The sequence below is a fragment of the Ochotona curzoniae genome, unplaced genomic scaffold (genome assembly GCF_017591425.1).
Source record: "Ochotona curzoniae isolate NIBS_2020 unplaced genomic scaffold, NIBS_Ocur_1.0 scaffold_4506, whole genome shotgun sequence".
In the NCBI taxonomy this organism is placed as follows: Eukaryota; Metazoa; Chordata; class Mammalia; order Lagomorpha; family Ochotonidae; genus Ochotona; species Ochotona curzoniae.
In genome coordinates, this window is record NW_024467119.1 from 43879990 (window position 1) to 43898723 (window position 18734).

Genomic DNA, 18734 nt, shown 5'->3' on the forward strand with positions numbered 1-18734 from the left:
CCATTTTTTTCCAGGTCTTCTGATTTATTTGCATATACTTGCTTGTAATAGCTCCTAATAACTTTATGTATATCTGAGTTGTCTACTATATTTCCTGTTTCACCTCTGATGCTTTTGATCTGTATCTTCTCCCTGCTTTTTTTTTTGGGGGGGGGTGGTCGGTAAGAGGGAAAAGTTAGGCTTGTTGGGAATCTATTTTGTTGATTTTCTCAAAGAACCAGCTCTTTAAGTCATTGATCTTATGTATTGTTACTTTGGTCTCTATTTGGCTTATTTCCTCCCTTATTTTGGTTATTTCTTTTATCCTACTAATCTTGAGATTGCTTTGCTGTTATTTTTCTAGCTTCTTCAACTGTAAGGTTAGCTCATTTACTTGGTGCTTTTCTAATTTCTTGACATAAGCATTGATGGAGGGAAATTATCCTATTAAAACTACCTTGATCATGTTCCATAAGTTTTTACATGTTGTGTTGATTAAATTTGTGCAAGCATTTTTTAAATTTCCCATTTGATTTCCTCTGTACTCAATTTGCTCATTTAGTAGCACAGTATTCAGTCTCCATATGTTTGCATGTTTTTCTGGGTGTTTTGATTTATTCACCTCTAGTTTCACTCCTTGATGGTTTCAGAAGATGCATGGTATAATTTTGATTTTTTAAAAATAAATTGCCTGAATTCTGTATTTTCCACTTCTTTGATGTATTCCTTGTTAATTCTGAGATTGGCAAAGTCTTTTGCTCCTTTACACGGGAGTCTTCACAAATATTCATTGTGTCTGTGTCCCTTCTTTTGCTCTTTGTCATTGTTCTTGTTAACAGGATCTTTTTCTTTATTGGACTTGGCATCCAGTTCTTTGTTTGTAGTTACTTGTGCTACTCCCTCTATGGGTTTCAGGTCTTGACTCCTGTGCTAGGTCTCCACCACAATTCCCTCTGTAGCCCCAGGGTCTGGCTCACCACATTCCACCTCCAGTGATCCCTTGCTGTGGCCATTCTGTTGTCAGTACAGCCCTTTTCATACTTCCATTCTAAGCAGCATCCGGATTAGGGAGATACCAGGAGTTCTAAATAACTGATTTGTCAGTGTTGGGGTCTACCTGGACCTATTTTGGGTGAAACCTGTAGAATGCCACTTTGGAACTGTTTTCTCTGGGAGACCAGTACAATGCATGAGCTGGAAGTGATTTTGCTCCTGGTTTAGTGCTTGCACAGCTCGCTGTTGTCCCTCTAATCCCACAGCCGTCAGTTTCATGGACATGGCGTGTGATCTCTCTCGCTCCTGTTTTAGTGCATGTGCAGCTTATTGCTGTTCCTCCCATTACTCAGCCTATGCTGCACTGCACAAAATGGTGCCTGACATGAGATTTCTGGGAATTTGGGGATGCTGGTTGTTAGGTGTGGGGACCACTTGGATCCGCTGTGTGTGGAACCTGCCGGATGCACAGTTGGCATTGCTTTCCCTGTGGTATCAGTGCAGTGTGCTGAGCCAGAAACAAGCTTTCTCCTGGCCGTCCCTGAGACCAACAATCTTTGCCCCACAATGCAGAATGGCACCTGGTGCAACACTAGTGGGGTCTAGGCTGTGAGATTTACCTTGCTCCTGTACCACCTCTTGGGATCTGCTGCTCTGTCTCTGCACACCATCCTGTCAAACAAATCAGCAGTTCTTTGCCCGTGTTCACCTCCTGAGCTCCCATCGAACTCCATTTTCTACCTAGTTGCCACTGAAACTTTGGCTGCCGGAAATCTGGTTGCTGCTGGAATTCAAATAGGATCACAGTTTGTCGACAGCTGCTGAATGATCTGATCCCTGCAATACTGCTCTGCTGTCACTGCTGCTTCCCTGTATCCAGGGGATGCCAGTTACCCCTCTGCCAGCGGCCTGACCTCTATCTTTTCCTGGAATCTTCCCTTTGTGCTTCACCCTGATTAATGATTCTCCATCAACTTAAACCTGCCTGTACCTTATATCGTCATCTTGCTCATTGCTGTCTGCCTTATTTTTATAGAAATGTTTCATGATGTTCACATACAGTGATCACTCAACGATTTTTTAAATACTGGAAAGAGAAACATTGTGGAAGATAGCTCACACATCATCTTTGCATGATGTAGGGGTTAGGTCTCAAAAGAAAACCATGTAGTATTTCTAATAAGAAAGGTCTGCAAAAAGTATATAAAAAGAAAAAAGCACAATATTTTCCAATGTAAACAACAAAAATTCATATTTGAAAATTTAACCCCTGTAGAAGAAATAAAAATCAATAGGCAGGCGCTTTATGACAATGACTTGGGCCTAGAAGTGACACAAAGAGATAATCTGTGCCCAAAATCAAAGATAAAGCAAAATAAAAGCCAGAAGACTCAGTCAAATGAGGATTTAATCACAGCTCAACAAAACACAAATTGAGGAAAGATCTACCGAGTTAACGTATTTCCTGGTCATTCATTATGCATTCATACACTCATATAAATTGTCTAGAGTTGCAAAGTATAGCCAGTTCTTTATTTATTATTTTTTAGCTAAAGCAAAAATGTGTCATCTCACCTCACTACACTGTCAAGCGAACACATTCAGGTTTTAGGCAGAGTGAGGCCCAAATGTCAAAGTAATATAAGGAGAAAACTACTGTTCTGCAGGGGTTTTTTTAACTTTGTATTTTGAACTAAATTTAGACCTCTTGGGTTGGCACTGCAGCACAGCAGGTATAACAGCAGCCTGTAGCATCTGCATCCCCTACGGGCACTGCTTTGAGACCCTGCTGTTGCATTGCTGATCCAGGTTCCAGTGAGTGACCTTGAAAAGCAGCAGAAGATAGTCCAACTGGATGCTGCACCCCACATTCACTTGGGAGACCCTGAAGAAGCAGCTCTGGACATTTGGCTTTAGTTGTTTCACAGTACTAGCCACTGTGGCATTTGCAAGTGAACCAGTGGATGGAAGACTTCTCTCCTTGTCTCTCCATCTCTATGTAACTCTGTCTTTCAAATAAATAATAAATAATTTTTAAAGAGTTGCTCTATATCTTTACTCAGCTTCTCCTTTTGTTAATATCTTATATACCCACAGTACAATAATTAAACTTCCTAAATTAACCTTGATAAATTGCACTGCTTATACTGCAGTTTGAATGTCTAAAGCTACTGATGTTATTTATTCTAGAATTCTGTCAGAATCATACTTTGCACTGAGCTGTCTTACCTCTCATGACCCCTCTAATTTGTAGAATTTCACTCTTTCCACGGATTTCTTGATGTTGAAATTTTTTAAGACTTATGTGGTTATTCTTAATGAGAGACACTATTAAATGATATTACTTCTAAAAGATGTCTTACAGGTTCCTGGTTTTTGCCCACAGTTTCAATGAGGCTCTACATTTTTTGGCAAGCATATCAGAAAAAAATGGTAGTATATCTCAAAGAATCTTGCCATGGGACTCACAGTGTACATGTGTCGTATTACTGAAGATGCTAATCTTGATCACTTAAGTAATATATGCTATTGTCTACACTATGAAGTTAATATCTTTCCCTTTGTAGATAACTTCGGAGGCAATCATTTTTGATTCAGAAAGCCTGGTTTCTCCTTAAACATTTGGCCACTATTTAATGAGGTACAAAATTTTAAGCAGGAAAAAAATCCTCTTAGAGCATTGTCATGTCAGAAATCATAATCTGAAGTTTACTGAAAAAAATTAAGAAACTCAGAGCTACATAAAAATATAACTTAAACATTTAAGTAGTATCCACTGCTTTGGGCCCAGATGTCTCCATTAGTGGTCCTTAGACATTTTTAGGCTGAGAAACTGGTCAAAAACAGGAGCTCATTCTCTCCTTAGAAAAATGCAAATAGGCACATACTGAGAATTGGGGAATTCACATGGCACCCAATGTCATCCTTGGATTCCTGAATATCACCCCTACCCCTGCCCCACTCCTTTTCTACCAGGAAGTCCAATTCTGTTTAATTATGCTTTTCTATAACTAGCTAACAATTTTAATCTAGACATGTACTAAAAATTATGTTTGATCTTTTGACTTTTATCTTTTCGCTCTCATCCCATCCAGCTAACTCCCATATTTTTTGTCTTTTGTGAGCACGTTGCTCCCTCAAAAGATTTGTGTTGATTTAAACTCCTGGTAGGCAGAACTAGCTAAGTTAGAACAAAAACTGGAAGCCAGGTAATTTTGACATCTGCTTTTCTAAACAGATTGTTACAAGGATCCTAGGATCACTATGACCACTTTCCCACGTATTTTATTTAAGGTCTAAAATTAAAAGAGCTGGTAATAGGTCTTCTTTGGAATTGCTTCTCTTCTGAAACACAGAATGGGTCAATCAGAGAGCCAAGTGGCTTTTTATCATAGTTACTGAAGTAAGAGGTATGGTTTTCCTAATGAGTTCTAACCTTCCGAGTTCTGGGCATTTGTTATCACAAGTCCCAGGGGTCCCAGGGGTCTCTAAGCCTAATCTTGTTCCAGAATATTCTGAGTCAAATCTACTGCTATAGCCTTTTTTTTAAAATATATTTTTGTTTTGAATTTTGAATTGTTTGGTACAATTTTGTGTAGGCTGGGATTAGCCCCTCCAAACTTCCAATCCCTCGTCAGATTTTTCTCATTTTGTTACATTAGTGTAGTCCTTCATAAGGAATCATAATTCTATCAGTCTCTTATTTAAGTGTACCCAGACACTGTTGTACAGACAATGCTATAGCCTTTTATGTGATAAAATTTAAAGGACTCTATGGTTCAGTGCCATAGCATAACGATTAGGGTCCTCGCCTTCAACACGCCAAGATCCCATCTGGGCGCCGGTTCTATTCCCAGCAGCTCCACTTCCCATCCAGCTCCCTGCTTGTGGTCTGGGAAAGCAATTGAGGATGACCCAAAGCCTTGAGACCCTGCACCCAAGTGGGAGACCTGGAAGAGATCCTGGCTCCTGGCTTCAGATCGGCACAGCACCAGCCATTGCGGTCACTTGGGGAGTGAATCATCGGACAGAAGATCTTCCTCTCTGTCTCTCCTCCTCTCTGTATATCTGCCTTTCCAATAAATCTTTTTTAAAAAATTGAAAGGACTCTTTTATTGTAACAAACCTAATACAAATGGGTCTATTTCACTAAGCCACAAAAAGGAGTTTTCCATGAAATGTGAAAACAGACTCACTATATAGAAAACATTTATACAAACCATTAAGCAAACTCTTCCTTTTGTGAAAAAAAAAATACCTAAATAAGTTCTCTTCTCGCTAACAAAAGAAACCCTACTAGTTTAAGCTTTGATGCTGCCATATCAAACATTCTTCCTGTCATGTCAAAATCTTACAGACCATTCTGATGCTAAGATTTGCCTGTGTGTCTTCCCATCCTGCATTGATACAGTGTTAAGGAAACAAGGTAAGAACTGCTGAGGCCTAACCTCCTCATTAACTGAGTACATTTTAATTTATTTAATTTCTTCATATAAAATGCAATAGAAATCTTCCCCAAGCAATTTAGCAGAACCATGTGCTCAAAAGGAAAAATCTAGCATGTGATTTAGTGTTAACAGGAGTTTGGACCAGCACAGCTAGATAATGTAGAGCCTGTTTCTGCACACTGTAACTGTGCTATTAATTTAAATTATATGACATTTATGGATACATGAATTACACATACCTTTAGCTATTTGCTTTCTGAGGTAGTTTTTCAGTCTCTCGAGGAAGTGATTACTCTTGAGACGAGACAACAACAAAAAAAATCTAGATTCCAATATTCTCAGTGTTTTGAAATCACATAAATTTAGTTTGGTTCATAACTTGCCTTTTACTTTTTAAATTAGACAACTCCCCTTTTAAACATTGAAAGAGCTTCAGATAGTGCAGGAGAGTCCATGTGAGCCTCAGTGCTGGGAGGAAGGGCAGAGCGCCTCCCCCGCTGCGGGATGTAAGGAGGCTTGCAGCAGCACCAGCTTCAGAGCCCTCAGTGGCACCAGGCTCTTCTCTGACTTTTGTCTTGAAAGTGACCTCCAAGGGCATGCCACTTACTGGGGTTTGGAATTTAGGAGATGCTGCTCTCAAAGCAGAACAAAAGGAAAAACTCTGAAACCACAAGGAATTGTTGACTCTGTGGCCTGGTTTATTGGGATTGGATAGAATACAAAAATGGTGAGATTTTTAAGAGGGTTCATGACAGCTCACTAGGAATTTTCTAAATGTTAATTCTTTACCTAGATAAAAAGACAGGTTGTAAAGGTTCTAGAAGAGTTCAGATAGTCACTTTTACTTTAATTAATAAAACTAGGATGTGAGTAAAAACATAGAGTACACAAAGAGCAGTTAAGAGATTATTCTACCAATGAAAAATAGAAACAGATCTCAAGTTATTTGCAACTCATTATCCTAAAGTATTTTTAAAAATGGAGTTGGAGCTGACAACTTCTCAGAGTCTTCCCTAACTGATCAGTGTTGGAGTTCTATCATTGTTTCCAAGAGGTAGTTTATGAAGAAATTTACAGAAGATGCTTTTTTTGGCAAATAAATTAATGAGTTAAATAAAAATAGATATATGCAGTAAGAAATTAATGATTAAATAAATTATGGTTTTTGTTAGATTGTTTTTGATAATGTAAAAAAAATCTGTTATAAGGCCAAAGAAAAACTAAATGAAGATTTTATAGGTATCCAACAACATATCACTATTATATAAATTAAAAGCACAAATATAAAAAAAATTAAGTATTGGCAGAATTATGAAGTATTTTTGTTTTTCTTATTTTTTTATTTTTTATTAATGAACAAATATATCTTAAAATAACTAAACTTTCAAGCTACTATTGAAGGACATACAGCATCCACTTTTGTTTTCTATTTCAGTGGTATAAAGATAACACATTCATGTGGTTCATGGATCCCAAAAGTCATATAGTAAAAATCTACCATTTTATACTGTTAGTTAAGTAAAATTAATTATTTATGATTGCTTCAGTTAACATCAGAGAAATTGAAGCGATTGTATTCCCTAACATTCATATAGTGGCTACTGTAATTCAAATTAATCCAGGGAGAAAAGGTGCAAAGCATGTTTACGTGACGGGTTAAGCACTCAGATCCTTGCACCAGCATCTGCTACCTTCCCCAATTTCAACTTCCTCATCTGCAAAGTGGAGGAAGAGTCAGTCCCACCAAATGAAAATGTTGTGAGAACTGAATGAATATATTGATGTTCTAAAAGCTTAAAACAAAGCTTAGGATGCAGCATACAACAAATATGAGCTACTATTATCCTGGCTATTACTGAAACTTCTTCGTGGCATTGATTTAAGTCCATTAGAAATTTCAAAATACATTTAGAAAATAATTAGTAGACATGCATATGTTAAAATGCCTATATTTGTTTTTTTCTGTGATCCACTCATTCTGAGACAGGTTATAAAAAACTGCCTTCATCAATACAATGAATCAAAATACAACCAGAAAGCCAGTCAGCACATGTTGACTTGTTGGAAAAGCTAATCAAGTGTTAAATAAAAGGTTTATTCTCGTGACTAAACAAGCATACTTGCAAACTTAGACTTCTTGGGGAAGGGTTTTGTGCCATGGTCAAGAAACCATTAAGGACTCCCATAATCTCTTATCAATGTGCTTGGCTCTACTTCTAGTAGAATCTTCCTGCTGATGTCCATCCTGGCAAGCTGGAGGCAAAGGTTCAATTACGTATCTTTTTGCCACCCATGTGGAAGTCCCAGACTTCCAGTCTCCTGACTTTAGCCTGTCCTATCTCTAGCTGTTGTGGCATTTGGGGTATAAGTCGATGGATGATCTCCTGTGTCTCTATTTCCATTTGCTTATTTGTGTCTATATAACTTTTTCCTGTCTCTCTGCTTTTCAAATAAGCATTTCTTCTGAAAATTATATTGTAATAATTAACATGCATTTACTGTGATTCTTTAGAATATATATTGATAGGTTCCTTAAGTTTTTTAAAAATACTGATATATTAATAAATTGAAGAATAAAATCAACATGATTATCTCAATAGATGTAGAGAAAGCATTTGATACATCACAGCATCCTTTAATGACTAAAAAGAAAACTTAAGCATAGAAGTATAGAAGAAACATTTCTCAACACTGTGAAGACAATATTTGACAAAATTGTACCCAGTATGATATTTACTGGGAAAAAGTCAGAAGCATTTCCACTAATATGGGTAACAAACAAAGGAGGTCCACTTTTATTTTGGCTAGACAATAGTTTTAGCTAGGGCCATTTAGCAAGAAAAAAAAAACTGAACAATACAAACTGGGAGGAAGGAACTCAAATGATCACTATTTGTAGTTGATATGAGTCTGTGCAAGAAACCTGGGAACCAAGAATCCACAAACAGGCTATCAGAACTGAAGCATATAAAACCCATACACACAAATCAATAGCCTATGTGGACACAGGATGAACCTGTAAGATCAATCCCATTCACAATAGCTACAAAAATCAATAGGTACCTTAGGATGTGAAAGACCTCAACAAAGAAAATTATAAAACATTAAAGAAAAAAAAATAGAAGACCTATAAAAGGAAAAATCACCCATGTTTGTGGATATGAAGAATTAATATTATCAAAATGACCATACTACCAAAAATAGATTACAGATGTGATGTGATGTCAATCAAAATGCTAACGACATGCTTCTCAGATCCAAGAAATGAATGGTACAATTCATTCAGAACTCAGAAGTGAATTAATAAAATGATGTAAAAATTCATATGAAAACACAAGATATCCCAAATAGCTAAAGCAATCTCAACAAAAATAGAGCCGTAAGCATCCTAACACTGTTTTCATGCATATTCCAGAGCAAACAAATCAAAGCAGCCTGGCACTGACACAACAAATAGACATGCAAGGAAATGGAACTAAATAGAAATACCTCAAAATGTCCGCGTATCTACAAGGAACTCATCTTTCACAAATGAGTTAAAATCAATCCCTGGAGAAAGGATAGTATCTTTGACTAATATACTGGGAAGATTGGATCTATACATGTAGAAGTATGAAAGAAGACCTTTATCTTATACAAAAGCAATTCAAAATGACACTAGAATTTAAGTCTACAATTGACGCCATCAAATTAATATAGGTGGGCTTGGTTTGGTAGCCTAGCGGCTAAAATCCTCACCTTGGAAATGCCAGGATCCCATATTGGCACTTGTTTGCGTCTGAGTAGGCAGGTTCCCATCCAGCTCCTTGCTTGTGGTCTGGGAAAGCAGTGAAGGATGGCCCAAAGCCTTGGTACCCTGAACTCGCATGGGAGACATAGAACAGGCTCCAGACTACTGGCTTTGGATGGGCTCAGTGCCGGCCATTGCAGCCACTTTGGGAGTGAATCAACGGATGGAAGATCTTCCTCTCTGTGTTTCCTCCTCTTTGTATATTTGAATTTTCAATAAAAAATTAAAAATAAATTAATAGAGGAGCACATAGGGGAAACAGTGCAGGACATTGATGTAGGCAACTGCTGATTGGATAAACCTCCCCAGAAGCATATGCTATAGAGAAAAATGAGATTACGCCAAGCTGAGAAGATTCTGCAGTGCTAAGGACACATTCAACAAAGTGAAGAGGAGACCTACAGAAAGGGAGAAAAGTTGGCAGAGGATTCAACTGACAGGGCATTAATATCTAGGATTTACAAAGAGCTCAAGAAATTCAACAATAACATATGATCCACTTAACAAATGGTCAAAGGACAGTAAAAGGATGAAATACAAATGACCAACAAACATATGAAAAAGTGCTCAATATCACTAGCCATTGGAGAAATCCAAATAAGAACCACAAGGAGGTTTCACCTCACCTCACCAAGAAGGACTATCATCAAAAAAAAAAATATTAATGCTGGTTAAGATATAAAAGAAAATGTACTCTAATCCACTGTGGGTGGGAATGTAAACAAACATAACCAGTATGGAAAACAAAGGGAGGTTCCTTAGATACCTATTAATAGATCTACCATGTGATCCTACTAAGCCACTTTTGAGAATTTACCCATAGGAAATTAAATGTATGAGTTGTCTGTACTATTTAAAGCAGCTTAACTCACAATAGCTAAGATATGGAATCAACCATGTCGCCTACCAATCGATTAGTATTTAAACAAAATGTGGTATATTTACATGATGGAATACTACTCAGCCATACAAAATCCTGTATTTTGAAACAAAATGGACTTAAATAGAGAACATTTTGGCTAATAAAATAAGCCAGTACCCAAATCACAAATGTTATATGTTTCCTCTGATATGTGAGAGTTAAGCTAGAATAACCAAAAAAAGATATTGTAAAAAGATATTTTAGAATAGTGCTGTTGTTTTTGGCCTTTGTTTATACTCCTGTGGAAGAGCAATCTTCCTGTTTTTTACTTGTTGAATATTACGATTATTGGTGAATTAGTCCTGTGAGTATAGAGCAGATTAAAATCATGTCTTTGCAAAAATGAATAGAGTGGAAGGGGGAAGGATGCTTGGGGAAGAGCATCAGGGTAAAAGTATGGCTGTCTTTTTTTGAACATTACCTACATAATTAAAACAAAATCTGTTCGTATTAATGAAAAATATTTTTAAAGTTAAGTATGGAGCCAGGTTTGTGACAAGCAGTCATTGGAAGTGAACCAACATTACAAGATCTCTCTCTTTCTCTCTGCCTTTTGAATTTTTTTTTTTACAAAATTAGAAAATAAGCTTTTAATAATTCTTGGATTTCAGCATTTACGAATTGCTACAAGAAAATACCACCAAACTCTAACTCACCAATACCCACTTCTATCAATCTCCTTACTCCCGTTTCTACCCCAACTCTTTCCCATATTGAAAGATTCTCACTTCCACTTGTGTGGTCATCCCATGGTATATGATGTGGTTTGGGCCACTGGTAACTCCAACTGCTAGGGAATAGTATCTTCCTGGCCTCTTCCAGCTTTCAACAGCATGGCTCACCATCAGATGTTCTCACAGATCATGTGCCTGCTTGGGTAGAAACTCCTGGGTTCTCCCGTTCTTAGGGAGTCAAGGAGAAGCTCGGTGTTGGCACCAGCCTTCATCCACCCAGACTTCTGACTGGGAAAAGCTGGATCAGCAGCCCAGAGCTAGGTCTCCATTGCTTGGACTTTAGGACATCATCATCTACAAAGATCAGGAATATTTACCAAACATGCATTTATGCCATGAATTTAAATTTTAAGAAATTAGAGGTGTTTCAAATGTTAACAAAATAAGTGTAGGAAGTTAAAAACAAACATGTTGATCATAATCAAAATCTACTGCTAAAGATCACCATTAGTCCCATCAGTATTGCCACATACATGGTCTCAAAAACAGAAAAGGAAAAGACCTGTAAGGTTTTGCTCAAGGCCTTCCAGGACCTGGTCTCTGGTTGGTTTATTTGTTTGCATGCTTACTTGTTTTTTGGGGTTTTTTTCTCTTCTGTGTTTCCATTCACACATCCTTTCTTGCTATCTCTCCAAATTCCTGGGCTCCTTCTCTCTCCTACACCCAGCTTACATGCTCCAGTTAGAATGCACTTGACACAAATATTTGATTAATTTTTCTGAAACCTCTTGCTCTCAATGCTTTCACAGAGAAGTGTTCCTCAGCCTCCAGACTGGACAGGTCAAGTCTATTCAGAGATACATCACCCTAAAACCTGATTCTCTTCTTTATAGCACTGACTGACTTGTAATTATATGTTCTAGAGGGATCTGATGAGTGCTTCTCTTTCTCAGAGAGACATTAAAATCAAAGTGAGCAAGGACCCAAGTTTCTTTTACTTACTCTTCCAATATCAACACCTGGTCTGGCATGTAGCAGAGATTCTGTAAAAATTTGATAACCGGTTACATACAAATGAGACAATGCATGGTGTTTAAAAGCCCTGAATTATTCTACAAGTAGTTAGATGGTCCTTCTCAACCATGTTCACTGATTGTGACCAGTGGCATAAGGGAGTGGGGTCCTCTGAGCCTACTGTATGTGTTTTGGGGACTGGGAGAGTCCCTCATAGCACCAAGAACTCCAATGGCTGATGGCCTCTTGGTATCTTGAAAAATGCCCTGGAGGAATTGTATCCATTAGGGAAATAAGGAACTGCTAAAAATTAAAAATCACTGATTTTCCCCCATTGTTATATATTTATCACTGTATCACAGCAGAAATTCCAAAATCTGCTTCAGAAAAATATTTTCTCTTCTTTTTACAACAAAGAATGCATAGTGCATGTTTAGAATGGAAAGAATTCCAACATGGTGTGTTGAAAGAGAAATACTTTAACATTTTATAATTTATATATAGAGAGAACACATCTCATGTATTTCATACAGTTTTAAGAGAATGATACTTTCCTGACTTTCACCCATTTCTCCCTTTTCTCATCTTGAATTTTTGCCATGACTTGCAATTTATTTTATAACCCTAAGATTAACTCTTCACTAAGTAGAGAACTCAACAAATAATAAATAGAAAAACCATTGGCCATCATCCCAAAATTAAAAAAAGAAAAACAATGGCAAAGATGTAGGAGAAGGGTATCCTTATAGGCAGTTGGTGGGAATAGAAACTGGCACAACCACTATGGAAAGAGGTTCGATATTCCTCAGATCTAAAAACATATCTACCCAGCCACCACATATTTGGAAATTCACACCCTTCTTAAGTGAGGTGAGGTGAAACTTCATTATGGTTTCTATTCCCATTTTCCTGATTGCTAGTGAACCTGAGGACCTTTATATGTCTGTTGACCTTTGTATTTTCGCCTTTGAAAAATACATTTGCATATCATTAGTCCATTGCTTAACTAGTTTGTTTTGTTATTGTTGTTTCTTGATTAATTCTTTACTAAATGTAAAGTTGTTTTTTTTCAAAGAATGATGAATTATTATTTACTGAGAGATTACATTTAATATGTTGAGAATTTTGAAGTATTTTTATAGAATTAGGGTTAGTGCTGTGGCTCAATGAATAAACCTCTGCTTATGTCCCAGCTGCTCTACTTTCAAATCAACTTCCTGCTAATGTTCATGGGAAGGCAGGAGAAGATGTGGCCAGAGGGAGAATGAATTTTCTGTTATTCTTTCAAATAAAAATGCCTTTTAAAAACAAGTAAATATCTTATTGACAGTATTAATGTGCAAAAATGAAAAGGACATATGAATCCATCAGCTAGCCTCAATGAACAAGTTGTTATCACTGCAAACATCCAAAGGTGACAAGTATATAGCATGGAGCTTCCATTTTAGACACAAATAGTGCAGATTATGTTTCCTTCTTTCTTTTTTTCATTTAACAACTTACTCTGCACATCACTGCACAGATGTACATACTTTACATATTCTCTCTTAGAATCACATCAGTTGCATTGGACTCTCTCTTCCTCTGTCTCTCCTGCTCTCTTGCTAACCTTGACTTTAAATAAATTAACCTTTCAACATAAAACAAAAACACACAAGCTTGACGTAATGATTGAGTGTTGACATGTCTGCTTCAAGAAAAAGTAGAAATCCTACCTGGCCTCGGACTGGATTCTGCTTCAAACACTGACCAACTTTATCCACCCTAAGCATAAATGCAGGTCTGTATTACTGCAAGGAATCAGGCATCCTTGAAGCAATTAACAACAACAGAAAAAAGAAAACAAAGAAAATTGAATATTGTTTCCCATTAGTATACCTCCTCAGTCTGCTCTACTGAGAGCAAACAGCGATTACTTAAAATATTGTACAAGCATTTGGTGTAACAGCTAAGACTCTGCTTGGGATGCCCTCATCTCATATCCCACTGCCAGGGTTGTTCCCGTCCAGCTCTGCTTCCTATCCTAACTCCCTGTGCCTCCCAGGAGGCAGCAAGTGATGGCTGGGTGTGTGCTAACGACAACAGAGACGCAGACTGCGTTTCAGGCTCCCCACTTCAGCCCAGCCCAGCTCTGGATGTTGTGAACATGAGGGGATGTGAACCAGCAGAGGCTTCAAATAAATAAATGAAATGCAAAATACACAAAATGAAACATTTAAAATACTAGTAGTTCTTTATGAATGTTTACTCATATTCATGGAGAGAAGAAGAAAACAAAATAAAATGTCACCCTCATCTCTAATGAGAAAAGTTACCAAATGAAGGGTATCCTTCTAATCTTTTAAAGAACTTCATTTCCGAGCACATTCTTCGGCATGGCATCATTTCTGCCTAGTTCCCTGAGGTGCCATGCCATTTTGGACAGTCAGGTCAGGAGGGAGGTCTATGGTTGAGCAGGTATTTTGATTCTAGCAGAGACCATAGGGCATATATCATATTGCTCCATGCCTGAGTACTGTAAATAGTACACAGTCTCTGGCCAACTCATCTGCACTACCAAGAAACCCAAGAGGCAGGATTTGCTGGAGGCAACTGGGAAGAAGATTTTCACCTATGTAGCTTCACTGATTTTGTGTTTTTTATGGATAGGATCTAGTTGGTTTACTGGGCACTGTTCCCAACCTTTTCATTAAATTTCTGCTATCTTAAAAGACGAAAGCTCACAGCTGACTAAACTCATAAATGAAATTCTCACCCTCTTTACACTGCAATTTGGAATCCAAACCTCAGAGTGTGTCCTCTTCTTCCTACTAACAGACCTGAAAAATGAGTAAACTGTGTCCCCTGCACCTTGCTGATCAGTTGAATGGGCACCGAAGGTAGGGGCAGAGGTGGTGATGGGACATCTCAGAATTCTTCTGGGGAACTCGGTAATACTCACCAGGAATCAGGAAAAATACAAAAGTATCTGCAGGAGCAGAGATGAATTACTACACCAGGAGCCATCCAGTACCAGCTTGAGCAGCTGAGCCCAGGTGCAAGGGCGCGCCCTGCCCTGCACCCACGGAGTTCGCAGCCCAGGGCTGGCAGCAAACCTGAGGCTAAAGACAGAGGAGATTCTGAGCTCACCTCCCCCACTGCCGAATGTGATCACATCAAAGAGTCCGATGGAATTATTTCATTCGCTATAAAGACACTTCAGAAACCGGAGCCAGGGCTGCACAGATGGTGCCAAGGGGACACCACGCTCGCATGTGAGATCTTTGGGGAGCTCATAGGCCAGAGGTAGGAGCCAGTTTGTGAGGCAACCTTAGCTAGCCAATGGGAGTGACTGTTGCTAAAACCTAGGGCAGCTTCCCTGGGCTCCTTGCAAGCAAAACGTGAGCAGCACTCACAAAGAGAAGAATTACAACCTATGGTTTACAAAATAGAGACTGAAAAGAAGTAAAAATGAAACGAATGGACACGGGAAGACATATGTGCAGGTTAGACCAATTTGGATGAATTTATTTTCCATATAGTGGATACCATTCCTAGCTTTTTCTTTTTTTTTTGGTGTCCTGCCCATCCTGGAAATACTGTATAAAATTAAAAGATTAAATTTTGTTATTTGGCATACAATGACATGATAGGACTGTGCCTTGCTTGCTGCTCTCCTCAACAATTACGATGTGGATAATATGCTTGGACAAGAAAAACAGGAAAATGCACTCCAAAAAGACACAGCCTATAGCATGATGCCAACATGAAAGTTAATACTAATGCTGCCTTGTGCCCCACACATTGTTTCTGTTGAAAATCACAAAAGATTAGAGAAACATGTATTTTTAAAATGTTTTGTTTGTTTATGTAATTCAAAAGGCAGAGTGATAGAGCGAGAGATTGAAAGAAATCGTCTACTAGTTTATTCCTCAAATGACTGCAGGTCAGCAGACAAGAACTCCATTTGGGTCTATAACATGTGTGGCAGAATACCACACGCTTGCGCCATTTTCTACTGTTTTTCCAGAAGCATAGCAGTGAGTTGGAGCAGAAATGGAACAGCCAAGACTCCCCTATGGAATTCCAGAGTCATAAGCAGCAACTTCTGCTGTGATACAAGCCCTGCCCCTCAAATTTATTTTTTATCATTCTATTATCATTTCCTAATGACAAAGGGTATACAGAGCAAGCATGGTTTGAATGTCACAGAATATACATAAAACATCTAATTGCTTATGGTACAGAAAAAAGCATAATTCTGCCATTTTTCCTGGTGCTTTTCAATTACTTTTATCATACACTCTATTCAAGAACCAACAATTACTTAAGTTTCATGGTAACAGATCATAACCAAACACTTAATTGCCTATTTCATTATTGTTAGGAAATATTCATATATAATATATGTGTGTCAAAATATAATAATAGTCATGCTTCCAGACATGTTATAAATCATAAAATTTCAAAATTCATTAGCCACTTTCAAGACAGATACTCTGAATATCAGTAGCATGTCTCACATATATTCTTGTCACTATTTTTGATGTGTATACTTGCCATTGTTACTAATAAAACTTATAATGGAAGTACTCTGATTCCATAGAAATTATTGTCACATTTTTCCTTCAGTCAATTAACATGAAGTATAATTTCTTAATGCAGGGAAATTTATGGAGCTTTAGAGTGAAGCAGGTATTTAGCACAGCCATTAAGTCATTGCCTGGGATGCTGTCAACTCATCTCTGGTTCAGGTGTCAGCTACTCTATTTTTAATCCAGCTTCATGCTAACATGCACACTGGGAGGCAGCCGATGCAGACTGAAGCACTTTAGAGCCTACCACCATCTGTGAGACCCAAAGAGGGTTCTGGGCTGCTAGCTTTGGCTTGACACAGCCCTGGCTGCTCTAGGCATTTGGGTGCTGAATCAGCCGATGATGGATGGATGGATAGATGACTGATACATAGAAAATCATCCCCCCTTACTCTCTGCTGCCCTGTGGTTCACACAAGGAAGAAAGTGTTTTAAATAAAAGCTATAGACAATGGATCTATTTTTCTTCTACCTTTTTCACTCCTTTCAAGCATGCTCTATTTCCCCATGTACACTCTACAGAGGTAAGGGGGTAAGGACAGTCAGATTCCTAGAAAGTTGCTGGGCACGTAGCAAGTGTTCAGAAATGGTTGTTAAATCAATCAATGCTGGTCAAACATCTTAAATAATCAAACACTGGATATTGAATAACTTTAAATAATAAGCATAAAGTCTTTTAAAATGTTATAAGAAGGTTGTTAAAAAAAAAAAACAGCCCAGTTATCTTCCTCTCAGGCAAAAATCTTTCCCTGAGTATAATAAATTTGAGTGTGTGTTTAGAGATTAGCTGTTGAGACTCATCACAATTTATTGCTTTTTTTCATGCTGAGATAAAGACTTACTATGAAGCAGACTTGCTTTTTGGTGCTTTGGAACCTGCCTGTTCCTGGGTGCCAATTACACTCTGGCAAGAGTCTGGAGATCTCCATGGAGCAGCTGGTGTCAGCATCACATAAAATATGCTCCTGAAATGGATCATTCTGCTGCCCAGGGAACATGCAATAGAGGCTTAGCTGAAATAAAGAACAAAGCTATGACATCCAAAAATAAAATCAAAGGGGATCAAGTGAGGGTTATTTATATACACTGATACTGGACTCAGTATTCTAAACACTTCACAGCTGTTCAAACTTTGAGAAGAAGAAATTAAATACATCACCACCAGCATCTCCTTGGCTGGCAGGTCCTTGACCCAGATAAATTTTCCTTTTGTCTACTATTGGCAGGCCCTACTGCACCAACTCTGTCCCAGGTCTCCTCATCTGTGTGTAGCTGTGCTTCAGAGACGTAGCTCTGATGTCATAGTAGTAGGATAATATCCCAGCCATAAAACTGTCCAGCTCTGTGACCCAGGGCAAGCGGTTCACTTCTTTAATCCCTGGGAAAATAATTGGATTTGTGGTGAGAAGTCTACGAGATTAGCCATGGGAAAGCATTTAGTACAACTTTGGGATTATAAATTCCCAATTTGCATTAATAATTGTTATCATTAAAATAGAGATATAAAATTAGGTCCACTGCTATTAGATATGAAACTCTCTTTCTAACTCCTGAATGATAAAATGAACTTATACTCGATGGACACAAACACCTCCTCTTTTATCTCACCCTAACTTGGTATTGAGTCATGTTACAAGAATTAATCTTTTCTGCATATTCCTTAGTACTATTTCATTGTGACACATTCTCAGGTTCCAACAAAATAATGGCCACATAAAAACTGATCTTTCACAACATCTGTAAGGAACTGTTCTCTCTGGGTTTATATTGGCCAGGCAGACAGTTGGAGTGTGTCATGCCCTTGTTTGGTACCATGGTCCTCTTCTAAGCACCTCCCAAGTCCCAGCATAAATCCTGAACCTTTTTAATCCCAAAGAATTTTCCATGTTTCACTGCCACTTTGGACACTTTCTGTCCCTTCCATATTTTGTCACCTATTCTTCTTGCTTCTCCCACTTTAACTATGACTTTCCTTTTCATATGTCTTCCTTCCTGCCTTCTTTATTCTTCCTTGTTTCCTACCATTATTATTCCATATTCCCACAGAACCTTTATCTAAAAAATGGCTTGGAAGTAACTTTTACTCTAGTACCCAAAGATAGAATTCATAGAATCCAGAAGTGTCCTCAACTATAATATTGTAACAACATGGGGAAAATCTGTTGCAGGGGTGGGAGTGTGGGGGGAGAGGAAGGCAATCACAGTCTCTACAAAATTGTACCATAAAATTTAAAAATTCCAAATAAAAAGGTATATGCAAAGACAGTGGAGATGATGGGGTAGAGAGTTGGGTACATGTCTGCTTATGAAGAAAGGATGCCGTTTTCATCAGATCCACAA